Source organism: Haplochromis burtoni, unplaced genomic scaffold, assembly GCF_018398535.1.
Source record: "Haplochromis burtoni strain Fernald_Lab_line unplaced genomic scaffold, NCSU_Asbu1 Contig_721, whole genome shotgun sequence".
Classification (NCBI taxonomy): domain Eukaryota; kingdom Metazoa; phylum Chordata; class Actinopteri; order Cichliformes; family Cichlidae; genus Haplochromis; species Haplochromis burtoni.
This window is the reverse complement of record NW_024583082.1, coordinates 159895-172511: the sequence shown is the minus strand read 5'-3', so window position 1 is coordinate 172511 and position 12617 is coordinate 159895. Positions and strand designations below refer to the sequence as shown.

The window sequence follows — 12617 nt, the reverse complement described above, 5'->3', positions numbered from 1 at the left end:
TGACTTTGTTGGCTGGTGTGAGACCAACGTACTCCAAATCAACGCCGGCAAGACAAAGGAGATGATCATAGACTTCAGGAGGAAGTCACCCCCTACAACACCGGTGAACATCCAAGGGAAAGACATTGAGATAGTGGACTCTTATAAGTACCTGGGTGTTCACCTCAACAATAAACTGGACTGGACTACAAATACAGACATCCTGTATAAGAAGGGCCAGAGTCGACTCCACCTGCTGAGGAGACTGAGGTCCTTCGGAGTCTGCAGGACTCTGTTAAGGACATTCTATGACACTGTGGTAGCATCTGCCCTTTTCTATGCAGTGGCCTGCTGGGGGAGTGGATGCACGGACAGGGACAGGAGCAGGATTGACAAACTGGTGCGGAGGTCTAGCTCCGTGCTGGGATGTCCCCTGGAGTCTGTGGAGGTGGTTGGCGAGAGGAGGATGTTAGTAAAGCTGACATCCATCATGAACAACCCACATCACCCACTGCATGAGTATGTGAGTGGGCTGAGCAGCTCCTTTAGTCAGAGACTGAAACACCCTCGCTGCAGGAAGGAGCGCTTTCGCAGATCATTCATCCCAACAGCAGTTAGACTCTATAACTCCTCAATCACGATGTCATAAGTCACTGGACACTGTGAACATCCACGGTCACCACTTCATGCATAATGGACCTTCCATGTGTATGGACATGTGCAGGTATATATGTATGTATATGTATACATATGTATATTTAGTGTGTACATGTGTGTGTGTACATGTCTATACATAGGAATAGTAGTGGTACAATAGTTATGTCAAGCTATATAGTTTATGTCTTGCATATTTCCAACCATATCCATAATCACATACTGTGTATGCTACCATTGTATATAGTGTATTGTCTTACTTTTTTTTCATTGATTGTACTTATTTGTATTTTTGTATTTCCTTGTGATATCTGTACCTGCGCTGAGGTAACGCAAAAATTTCCCCGTCGTGGGATCAATAAAGTCTTATCTTATCTTATCTTATCTTATCTTAAAAAAGGGGGTGACACACCAGTCATGAGACAGGAGGCGCCATCATGCGGCGATACACTGCATTACAACAGCAACTGTTACAAATTGTAGACAAAAATAATGACCAAATAACCTCGTAGTGTTTTCTTGTATATACGGCAAATCTTTTCACCTGACAAACAGCAACTAGAAAGTAATAAATTTATCATTAATTTTTGCTAATGTCTTTTTCATTAGAACAAGATATACTTGCTACTCATTTTTTATTCATATTGATTTTTCATTGCTATTTATTTGTTCTTTTCAATGTTATTTTTCATTTTCTTTACTGATATACCTTTTATACAAGTTGCTTTCTTTCTTCGCCTAGCAGTGTGGTGGCTGTGCTGGAAGTGTTTTGGGGCTTCATATAAAATCTCAGTTAGGGCCATTGAAATCTTAGGGCCAGCCAGAAGGCAAAGGAGAAAAGAACTCATAAGCATTTGTGAGCCATGGGGACACTCAATGTAATTCTAGGCTAATCTAATTACTTGTAGCAATAGGAAATGAGCTGGATGTCATACTGACACATGGATTTTGAAAAAACAAAAAAACAAAAACTAAAAGTTTGTCATATGGGGTTATTATAGCTAGGATTATGCAGGGGTTAAGAACAGAGAATTCAGCTGAATGATTGGAGAGTACAGTCTGCAATCTGATGACATCTAGTGGTGAGATTTTACACAATACAACAATCAATGAATTATACTTTTGTCTAATAAACTGTTATGATAACTGCTTTAAAGTCACTTCATATTTTAACAAAATCTTCACTGCTTTTTTTTTTTCAAATTTAGTATATGTAGTGTAATAATTTAACTAGAATTGAATTCATAATAAGTTGGTTCACATTCTTTTGAACTTTCTCTTGTAATTTTATGTTTTGTTTTGTTGCCTTGATATGTCAATATATGAAATTTGTCATTTATCCAATTATTTATAATCAGAAACCTTCTGACTAGATTTGAGAAAAGCGGAAATGTGACAGTTGAATGGTGATAACAGTGACAGGAGAATAATGTAAACTTTAATAAGTCTGACCTGAATTCAGTGCCAGTTTTGGTGATTAAGCACAGCTTGGACCAAATCAAAGTAATGCTGCAGGTTTTACATGTTAAGTTGAAGAGAATCAGGAATGAAGTATTATTATATATTGTGTCACTTATATATAATTGTAAATAAGAATTAGTTGACAAAAAACACAGTACTATCAATATAAATTGTTAAAATGAAGTAAAAAGGAGTTGGCCTAGAATCAAGTTTTCCACAGGTAATACATCATATTTCAGATTTTATTTAAAGTGTATAAATGAATGAAAATGAATCACAGTTCAGGCAATAAATGATGTCCACCTCTTTCATGAAAACATAGTATATCTAAACAACATGTATTTATTTTGAAAATATTAAATAGAAACCGTTAGAGTTCATCTCGTTTTTCCTCTAGAAATTTGATGATGTTCTTTAGTTCTTCCAGTTTCTTTTCATTGTCCTTCATTCTTGCTTTATTGTGATCTTCCGCCCCATTAAACCAAACCCTAGATTTGTCAATGAAGCGACTAAATTTGTTCATCAGTTCCAGCAATGGTGGAAAATCCTCTGCGATTGATGATGTCTTTATTAGTTCATAAATAGAATAAAACTGCTCTATTTTTTCATCATATTCTCTTGAATTGGTTGCTTTACTGTACTCGTAGTCTGCCTAATGAAGAAAATAAAGATGTTTAGTTTATATTCTGTTGTGGAATGTAGTTTCATGTCCACATTTGGCTGACAACATGTGATCAACACGAAACTGACAGACTCACCTTCATTCTGGCTGCTCTTTCTTCTAGTTTCCGAAGTTGTTCTTTGAGTTTCTGAAATTTGCAGAAAGAGATTGTAAGTGTGTCAGTTGCTTCACCGCACCACATACAAACATCTCAAACTGAATAAAAAAAAAAAATTCAACCATTAATGAGCTTGTGGTGACTTGCAGTGACAGATAAACATGTATCGGTCATATGACAAAAGAAGCTAAAAGATTTACCAAAAGTTCTTTATTGCTCAGTGAATTTGCAACATAAACCAATGACAGCAGAGAGAAGATGAAAAAAATCTGTCCTCTGTTTCTGGATAAGGCTGATCTTGCCATCCCTGTTTGAAAAAAACTGGTATCAGTTTGAAAGAAAATAACTAAATATTATTGAAAAAAGAATTCAAAGGATTTGTCCTGTTGGTAATTTATTGATATATTGTATAAAATATATTAAATGTAAACCATCTCACTCTAGAGTGTTACTGATCTTACCTGCCTGGTGAATGGAGTAGGAGTTGCTTTACTGTACAAGTCAGGGCTGAAAACACATTGAGACGACACGCTGCAAATGGCTTATATTCACTGGTGTTAGTTCACTAATGTTACATCTCATGTGTGTGAGCTGCCCTTTTGCTTTTCTTTCCACAGAAATAGTGTCGGTCAGACCCACTTTACAGGAATTAAGGGTCATCAGTTACTCTTGTGACATTTAAAGAAAAAACTGACAGAAGCCACCGACAGCAAAGGCACGAGAATGTGGTTAACACATTTTAACCACAAAGACAAAAATGAAACCAGTCATGATACAATGGTAGAACTGTCATTTTTGTTAAACAAGAGAATAGCAGAGTCTCAGTTTTTCCAATAATATCAGTGAACCAAATATGATGTAAGGTGATGTTAGGTTTGTATACTGTGTTACTACTGTTGTACTATTCATGCGTCACTAATTTTGTGCCACTTTTGTTCGTCGCTACAATCAACACAGGAAGTTAGTAATAACATATAATAAATGTAAATAGGTGGTTATCAGAATACAGTTTTTTCTTAGAGCTTCTACAAATACCAGGATCCACAGTTATTTTAACATGCACATCAATCTGATTGTCACTGATCATTTCAAATCATTTGAAATAAAAAAATATTTTACACAAAGCTTTACTGAAGCATCAAATATTATGCTGTGTATTGTTGCTTGTATCTTTCATGCAACGGGAGTATAACATAAACCTCGCTGATACTTTATTTATATAACTGAATACAATATCTAGTAGATTATAAGCTACTTTAAATAAATAATTACAATATCAGTATAATCCAGTTAATACTATGGAATAAAATTGCACAAACACACAAAAGTAAACAGGGACAGAGGTTTCATTTATTTAAATTTGAAAAATCCATTAAGGCTAGCACTCACTTACAATGTTGCTGTGCATTTAAAGCAACAAATTTTTCTTCACCTACTTCCAAGGTGCATGGAGAAGACAAAGATCTGATGACGTGGAAGACTCCAGCCACACTTATTGTAATAACAAACAACTTTATTAAGTGACCAAACCTTTTTTGTTTAAACATTTTGTGTTTAAATAAAAACAGGAAACAGAAAAACATCCAAGTGGACCAATCACACCTTCACAAATAAACCAGCTGACCAAATTAACATTTAACAAGGTGGCGTTGGCTAATTGGTTAAGCCAAAGCCGAAATAGGTTCTGGACCGAACCACTACAGATTGAAAGGGGAGGAAGGAAAAAAATCCCTGCATATATTTAAAGCAATACAAAATATAATGTACATAAATGATAATGGGTCCAAATGAACATTAGAGACGTTTTTGTGAAACAAGGGAATGGTCCAGGTTTCCAGTATCTTCAATTTTCAGTTTGACATTTATTATATAGCTTTGGAAACATTCTCTATTATTTAGATGGATATCTTAACAGTTTTCAAATGAGCAATATAAGCATGGGAATGTAATAAATCAGTTAACCATCCATATAAACACATTTCTTTATGACATGTTGCAAAACATTGTAAGTCATTGACTACTGCCAGATTTACTGATGCAGTTCAATACACAATCTATGTGTTCAGTGGTTTTTGTTTATATTAGCTCTCTAAAATGAAAATGTCTACAAGCTGATCAATTCATCACACTTTGTAGCACACTTGTACACAAAGTCTTCCTCAGTGAAAACATTTCAAAGCCACTTTCCAAAAAATTTCAAACTAAAGCTGCTTAGTATAGAAGAAGTTTTACACAGGCAGTACATACAATAGCAGAAACAGACCAATGTATTGTGTCTGTAATGATTAATATGTTACAGTTCACCTTTGGGCTTCTCTAGGTGTGTTATCCGCTTCATCACACCACTTAGTTTCTCTTCATAGTCCTTGATTTCTGCAGATGTAGTTTCAAGGTATTTACCTATGTACTCACTGAATGCCTCGAGGAATGTCTTTAGGTCATCAATTATCTCCAGCAGTGGTGGAAAATTCAACACTGGTGCAAAATCTTTCCTTAGCACTTCAGACAAAGACTTCATTATGTGTGGCATATCATCTAACAATTCTGGTATGTAGGTTCTGTCAATCTTGTTTTCAGCCTGAAGGAAAAAATAAAGCCAGAGGAACAAAAAAAAAAAACAAGAAAGAAAGTAATTAAGTCTATTATGTTACAAAAAAGCTTTGCATGATGGAAAATGTTGATTTGCTTTGGTGGTTTATAGTTATAGACCCTCCAGATTGCTCCTCCATTTCCACAACATGGATACTGACTGACTTACCTTCCATCTCAATGCTTCTCGTTGCAGTTTCTGAACATTTTCTTTCAGTTCCTCCTGCAAATAAAGAGGAAACATCAACAAACATGCACGTGAAGCATGTGATTATGCCAGAAAACCCCCAAAACACTGTACATTTGAATGTAATGACTTAGTTGCAGAAGTGCTCAATTTAGCTGTTTGTTTGGAAAGTCAACAATCGCTTTACCAGTTGGTCCTGCTCTATTAGTGAACTTGAAAGGCGGCTCAGACACAGAAGAGTTAAAATGATGTATAAGCCTTTGGTTGTTATGACACCACCCAGTCCTTTGCTTCTGGACAAATCTACTGCTGCCATCACAGTTCTAAAACAACACAACGAAGTAAAGTCTTTAAATTTCACTGGACATGATGTATTAAAAATCTGCATACACTATCTTCTCACAGTACAGTGTTGCTCTTCTTACCTGCTACTAAAAGGAGTCATGAATAATAGCATGAATGTTGAATGACAACACAACACAAAATGCTTTATAGACTCCTTGAAAAGGCTAGCCTGTGGGCGGGTAGGTGGGTGGGTGTTTAGGTGCACTGTGGTTCTGTCAAAGTATGGATTTTAACAACGCTTTATCTAATAAGGAAGTATAACTTTTGAGGTTAGAAACCTCTTTTGAACCAGAGTCTTGGACAGGCAGCTTTTAACAGGCATGTTTAATGATTCACGTTTAATGTGAACTGAAGAAAACTCACCTGACCAGGGAGACGCATTCAAACTCAACATAAAAGGTCATGCTGCTAACTAATGCAAATGCAATGAAGAATTAAAAATAATAACAGTTTGCTTTTTAAGTTTGTGCTTTCTGTTAATTATTAATATTATTATTATTATTATTATTATTATTGTAATGACAGACTTTCACCTTTGGCACTGACTGTATAAAAATGGATTTATATCATATGTTGAGCCTGACAGGTTTAAAGTTCACAGGTACTTGGAAATTAGGAAAAGACTGTTGCTGTAAATCCTCATTATATGTGTGTTACAGAGGATGGGTCTCCAAAATCAGCGTTTATAGACAAATAATCAGAATAAATAATTCTCTACTAGTTTGTCATTCATTTTTGGTCACACTGAAGAAAAAGTAAGTCTTGTTAATACTATGTTTCAAAAGGGAGGAATGAATTATGATATGAAACCCTGGATGATCTTCTTTTGGCTTATAACCTAATGACTTTGTGACAACATATTAGACAATGAATTTCTGGTTTTCCATCAGACCCACCCTTCAAGCCTCATATCAAGACTTGAAAATCAGACTTTAGAAACAAAAGATTTCCCATTATGACAATTATTTCAGAGATTCAAAAAAGGACGCGTAATATGATTTATTTATTTTTTTACATAATATATTTATTAAAATTGTATTATGATGTCAAATCATTGGACAAGAGCGGCAAAACCAAAAGACGTTCTCTGGGAATAAAGATAACTTTTATTGCATCAAACATTTACTTATTTAAAAAAGTTGCAGATAATTTCATAAGAATATGTTTGGTTTAATCTGGAAAATTATATAAAAACAATATTTTTCCACTGAGACGCAGACAGAACGTAAACTGTTACAACTCAGTATCTTGTTTCTCTTGTTCTCTAGTCTTGCAGCAAAGCCAGTCTCTCGTCTAAGTAAATTCTAGCAATCTTTAAGGCTTTCCTTGCAATGTTAGCCATTTCCATCAGGTCTGAAGAATATGGCAATGTCTTCACTAGTTCCAACTGAGGAAGAAATTGCTTCTTTTTTTCTTCAAATTCCTTTGAGGCAGTCAGCATGCTGTACTTGTATTGTGCCTGATGGGGAAAATACAACTTTTAGCATTTAAATTCATTGTTCAGTGTTACTTTGTGCCACATAGACTCCTGTTTCCTACACATCCATGTATTAGACTTCTCTGTGATGTGCATCACTGAAGGTATACTGATGTCATATCGATTTTTTTTTTACTTCCTAATTTTGTGAATTCATGTTGTATATTTCTAAACAAATGTAATCTGCAGACTGACTGGACCACCTTCAGTCTCTCTTCCTCTTTTACAGCTTTGCGGAGTGTTTCCTTGAATAGTTCCTACAATTTCCCAGAAAGAAGCAGAGCACAGTGTGTGGGCTAATATAATGAAAACACACATGAAAACAAGTAAATTCTTAATTTTCTCAAAATTAACAAAAGCAAAATTATTCATTTACCAGTTTTTCACTGTTAGCCAGTGAATTTGAAAGCTCGAATAATTTTGTGATTGTTGCATTTCTATGCTTGTGTTCTGCCTGATGAGAAAAAAAATCACAGTTACATGTTAGTTTATTAGTTACAGTTATTAGAGATGCATGATATATAAAACTTGGAGACTGACCAACCTTCATTCTGTTTGTTTCTGCTATTGCTATCTTCATTTGTTCCTGAAATTTGAGACAATGGAAACTGCTCAGCCAAGTATAAAGCCTATTTCATTTAAAGAAAAATGCTGATAACTTGCAGTGTATGTTAACAAGTTAACAAATAAATTGCAAGGATGTTATGCAAGGATGAATTCACCACATAGTCCTTGGTTTTCAGTGAATTTATGACGCTAACGAGACACAGTAGAGAAAAGATGAAAAACAGGCACTTGTGTTCTCTGACACAAGCTTGTCCTCTGGTTGCGGATAAGGCTGCTGCCATCGGCCCTGAAGTTAAAACAGAATATCAAAAATAATGGAAAATGGAGAATTGTAGTTGAATACATATGCTGATATTTTTAAATATTTTGATCAGACAGAGCTAAATGTAGGATGTCGAGACCGGCTTCACCTTTCATGAACATGAAATCAAGTAAACATGAGGTACAGTAAGTGGTACGTGCTGTGCTGAACATAAATACACAACCAGAATGCAATCTTTTACTCACTCAATCAGACACACACACACACACACACACACACACACACACACACACACACTGACATGATGTACAATGCTATCGATCTTACCCATTTGTGACTTGAAGAAGAAGTAATCTACCGTAGGGGTAAGGAATGACAACACGGTGAGATGACTCGCTGCAAATGCTTTATGTTCTCTTTTGTCACTTCACTTATCATCATCTCACATGTGTGAGCTACCCTTTCAGTTTCAGTTTCAGTGTTTTACACTTTTTGGGAATAGACAGCTGCCAGTTATTATACTATAAAAACCCTCCAAAAGCTTTCCACTTTAAGCTCTTCATTCCTTTTACAGTATAAAAAGTGACTAGGAACCATTTTATAAGATTTTAGGGTAGGGTAGGTAATTAGCAATGTTTACTAACTTTTAGTAAAATTAGTTATATCCACCTATGAGAAATAGCTTTTGCACAAACCTATTTTGAAATGAATTCTCTGTAGTAATAATGTATTGTAAGCTGATAAAAATATACTAATAATAACGTATTAGTATTTGTTAAATATGAGTAAATATTATTTTCCGTTTAATAGTAAAGATATATTTGATGAGTAAGGCTGTTTCCCAGTCATTCAGTCAGGAAAATAATGTGCATGGATTTATTTTAAAGCAGTTACACAAGAGAATGCACATCTAGAGCTCAGATTCAGTAACAATTGCTGGTCAGTTCCAAACTGTTGCAGTTGAAGGAAGAGGTTTCTGGAACAAAACAGAGCTTGTTATAATTTCTTTAGAGTCAACAGAAACTATAACAAGCTATAACAGCATACTGTTTAACATTTAGAGATTGTTTTTGATTGAAATTTATACCTTTATATGGAGAAACATAGTCCTTGTTGTCCAGTCCAAGCTTGGCTGCAAAAAGCAACCCTGACTTTTGGATTATGTCAGTGGTGTTACCATGTGTTTGGTATCATGTTTCTGAAAGCAGTTAGGAGGAACTGTGTGGCAATGTCAAAGTTTGTGCCACTTTGACATTGCTTTCAGATCTCTTTTGGTTACAGCTCTCAGGGTCTGGAGTTTCTACATGTTCCTAAAAACAATAGATGCCTCTTTTGTTTTTAGGGATTTTTGTCTCTGCAATCTGCAAGACTGGAAACACAGTATTCAAATTGTTGATTGAGTACATTTATTAGTGCATCATTCAGTGATCTACATAATGTGGTAGGCTTTATCATGCACATCTGATCTAAATGTTATTGAACATAACTGGAAATTAAGGAAATAACACATGCAATGGATTTTCTTTCTTTCTTTCTTTCTTTCTTTCTTTCTTTTAATAAAACATGCCTCTTACACAGTTACGTCCAATTTTTTGGTATATGATATATTTTTTTGTAATTTTGCCTCTGTACACCACAACGGTGGATCTTTAAAAAAAAAAAAATACACGTGACAGACTTGTATGCTTGATTTAACCTTTTAGAGTCCAGGGATTCACCAATTCACATGACTGATTTAGGATGGCCTAGCAGTGACATGGAGTATTCGTAGAAGTGTTAAAATGAATTGTAGAAGTTCAGCGAAATACTGCATAACTGAGCAGAGAGTGCTTAACAGTGCAAATGGACAATGACCCAAATCATACCGCAAAAGGAATCCATGAGTTGTTGAAAATGAGATATTTTTCAATGGCCAAGTCCGTCACGTGATCTCAACCCAACAGACCATTTTTTGCAGTTGGTGATGACAAAAGTGAGTGAAGAAAGACCCACAAGAGCATCTCAAGGTAGGAAACACGGTGTTTGGTGATGTGCATGGGGTCTAGATTTCAGACAGGTATTAACTGTAAATGACATTACAAATTCCGGTGCACTGATTCAAGTATGCATGTTCACCAAATGAAAATGTGTATTTGTCATTTTGTAAATGGAGCTTAAGCAAGGGTTCACCAAGTGTTGTTAGTTAGTGAACTTGGATTGGATTGGATAAATGCCTTTATTTGTCGGTTGCAGATGCCTGCAACTGAGATTAAAGACCTTGCAGACCGTACAGACAATACACAAACATCACATTGGGGAGACATGTCAGGCTAGGTAGCAAAAACGAAAAACAATGAAATGTGTAACAGAGAAGGGCAGTTCAGGAGATAAAAAGAATTTCTGCTCATATTGATCCCCAAAAGGGAGTCAGCATGAAGCTGAAGAATTTGAAGCATAAACCACAGAATCACTGATACTCATCACTTATTGTTCGGACATTAAAAAAGAAAAGAAAAGAAAAAACACAGACAGAAGCAATCATTAACAAAAGGCATGAAATGTGATTAACACATTAAGCACTTAGAACAAAGGAAAGGTAAAGAGTAAATAATGACACAGGAATCAACAGGAAGTCCAGATGTCCCATGTTTCCACTAGCACTTGAATCTAGCTTACGTTTGCGGAACTATGTGAGTCTCAAAGCGCAATGTGCAAGAGATCCCACACACAGATCACATCTGATACACACAGATGTGATCTGTGTGTACAAGCATTATACACGTATCTATTATACACAATTTTAAAGTTTTTTTCTTTCCTATTTTTTGTAACATCCTTTGTTTTTAGGAGAAATTATTTCTTTACAATCAGCACCAGGGGGCAGTATTCGACTGTGTTAAATGTGTTGCTTTTCAGAAGAAGCTGTTTGCACTTCTTAGTACAGCAATTCAGTCACATCAGCAGGCATGTATGTGCGTGTATATATAGACCAGAAGTCCTTTATTTAGTTTAGCTGATGACAAATAAACACATCATGAATAGTATCATTCATCATGACTGACAGTTCATTGTTTTTAGTGTATAATGTGATTAAACTGTAGAATAAACTTCGCAATCCTGATTGATCATTAGACTGCAATTTGAAAGCTTTTGATCTCTAATCTGGAATCCAACCTGCTTCAGAGCGTCCCAGGTTCACAGCAAAAGTTAAAATACACTCTGTAAGAAATGAACAACCTTTACAGCAGCAAACACCCAGCATTAACCCTGAAGTTTCATTTTGCTCTTAGTTTTTGAGTAATGTTTTAGTTACACTCTAGTAACTTGAATTTTTAGTTTTTGTGTTTATCTTAGTTATTTAGGTTCAACTTTTTGTTGAGTGTTTATGTTTTGTATTTGGTTTCCTCAGTTTTCCTTTTTTTTATCCTGTTCAGTGTAATTTTTTTTGTCTTTCTATTTAGTAGTTTTTTGTTTTAGTTGTTTATTGTGTCCTGCTTTGAGTTTTGGCTCCTCCTCATGATTTTCTTGATTGTATACGCCTGTGTTTCACTCTCCCGCTCGTATTTGGTTCTCCTCAGCGCACGTGTGTGTGTGTGTGTGTGTGTCTGTCCTTGGTTCCCTTAATTCACTCCCTTGTTGTATATCTGGACTTTAACCCTTGTGCGCCCGCCTGTTCTCGGGGCGTGGGTCGTGGTGACCCCCCAAGGGGCGTGTGTGTTGTTATTAGGATGGTATTGATGATGATGATGATGATGATGATGACGATGATGACGATGGTGGTGGTGGGGGGGTCTTGGTAACCCCCCCCTGGGGGGGGCATATGTGTGTTTTATGATGATTAGGGTGGGGGTCGCTAGGACCGCCACGGGGCATATGTGTGTTATGGTGATTAGGGTGGGGGTCGCTAGGACCCCCTCGAGCATATGTGATGATGATGATGATGATGACGATGAATGATGATGACGACGATGACGATGATAGCAACATAAGTCGCCTCAAGGCGCACACACATATATATGTGTTATGATGATGATGATGATGATGAGGATGATAGGGTTGGGGTCGCTAGGACCCCCACGGGGCATATATGTGTTATGATGACGATGACGATGATGACGACGGCGATGATAGGGTGGGGGGTCGCTAGGACCCCCGCGGGGCGCTTGTGTTATTACGGCGTCGGTGGCGTCTGGGGAGCGGTGGTGCGGGAAGAAGCGCTGCAGTTGGGACAGTACGTGACGGCGCAGTTGGTGCACACGTGCACTTGGCACTCGTGGCACAGGATCTTGGTCTTGACGTCTTTGCTCCTGGGACACACGCGGCACCTTCGCCTCTTGA

General features: G+C 36.5%; 1 long non-coding RNA gene across 1 annotated transcript; it reads right to left on the bottom strand.

Moving 5' to 3' along the window:
• Positions 1 to 1940: 1940 nt before the first annotated feature.
• Positions 1941 to 3959, bottom strand: LOC121812662. The gene is made up of 4 exons (XR_006053228.1): positions 3335 to 3959; positions 3074 to 3180; positions 2853 to 2903; positions 1941 to 2746 (listed from the first exon to the last, which is right to left on the bottom strand). It is a non-coding gene; the product is annotated as an uncharacterized LOC121812662 (long non-coding RNA).
• Positions 3960 to 12617: the final 8658 nt, after the last annotated feature.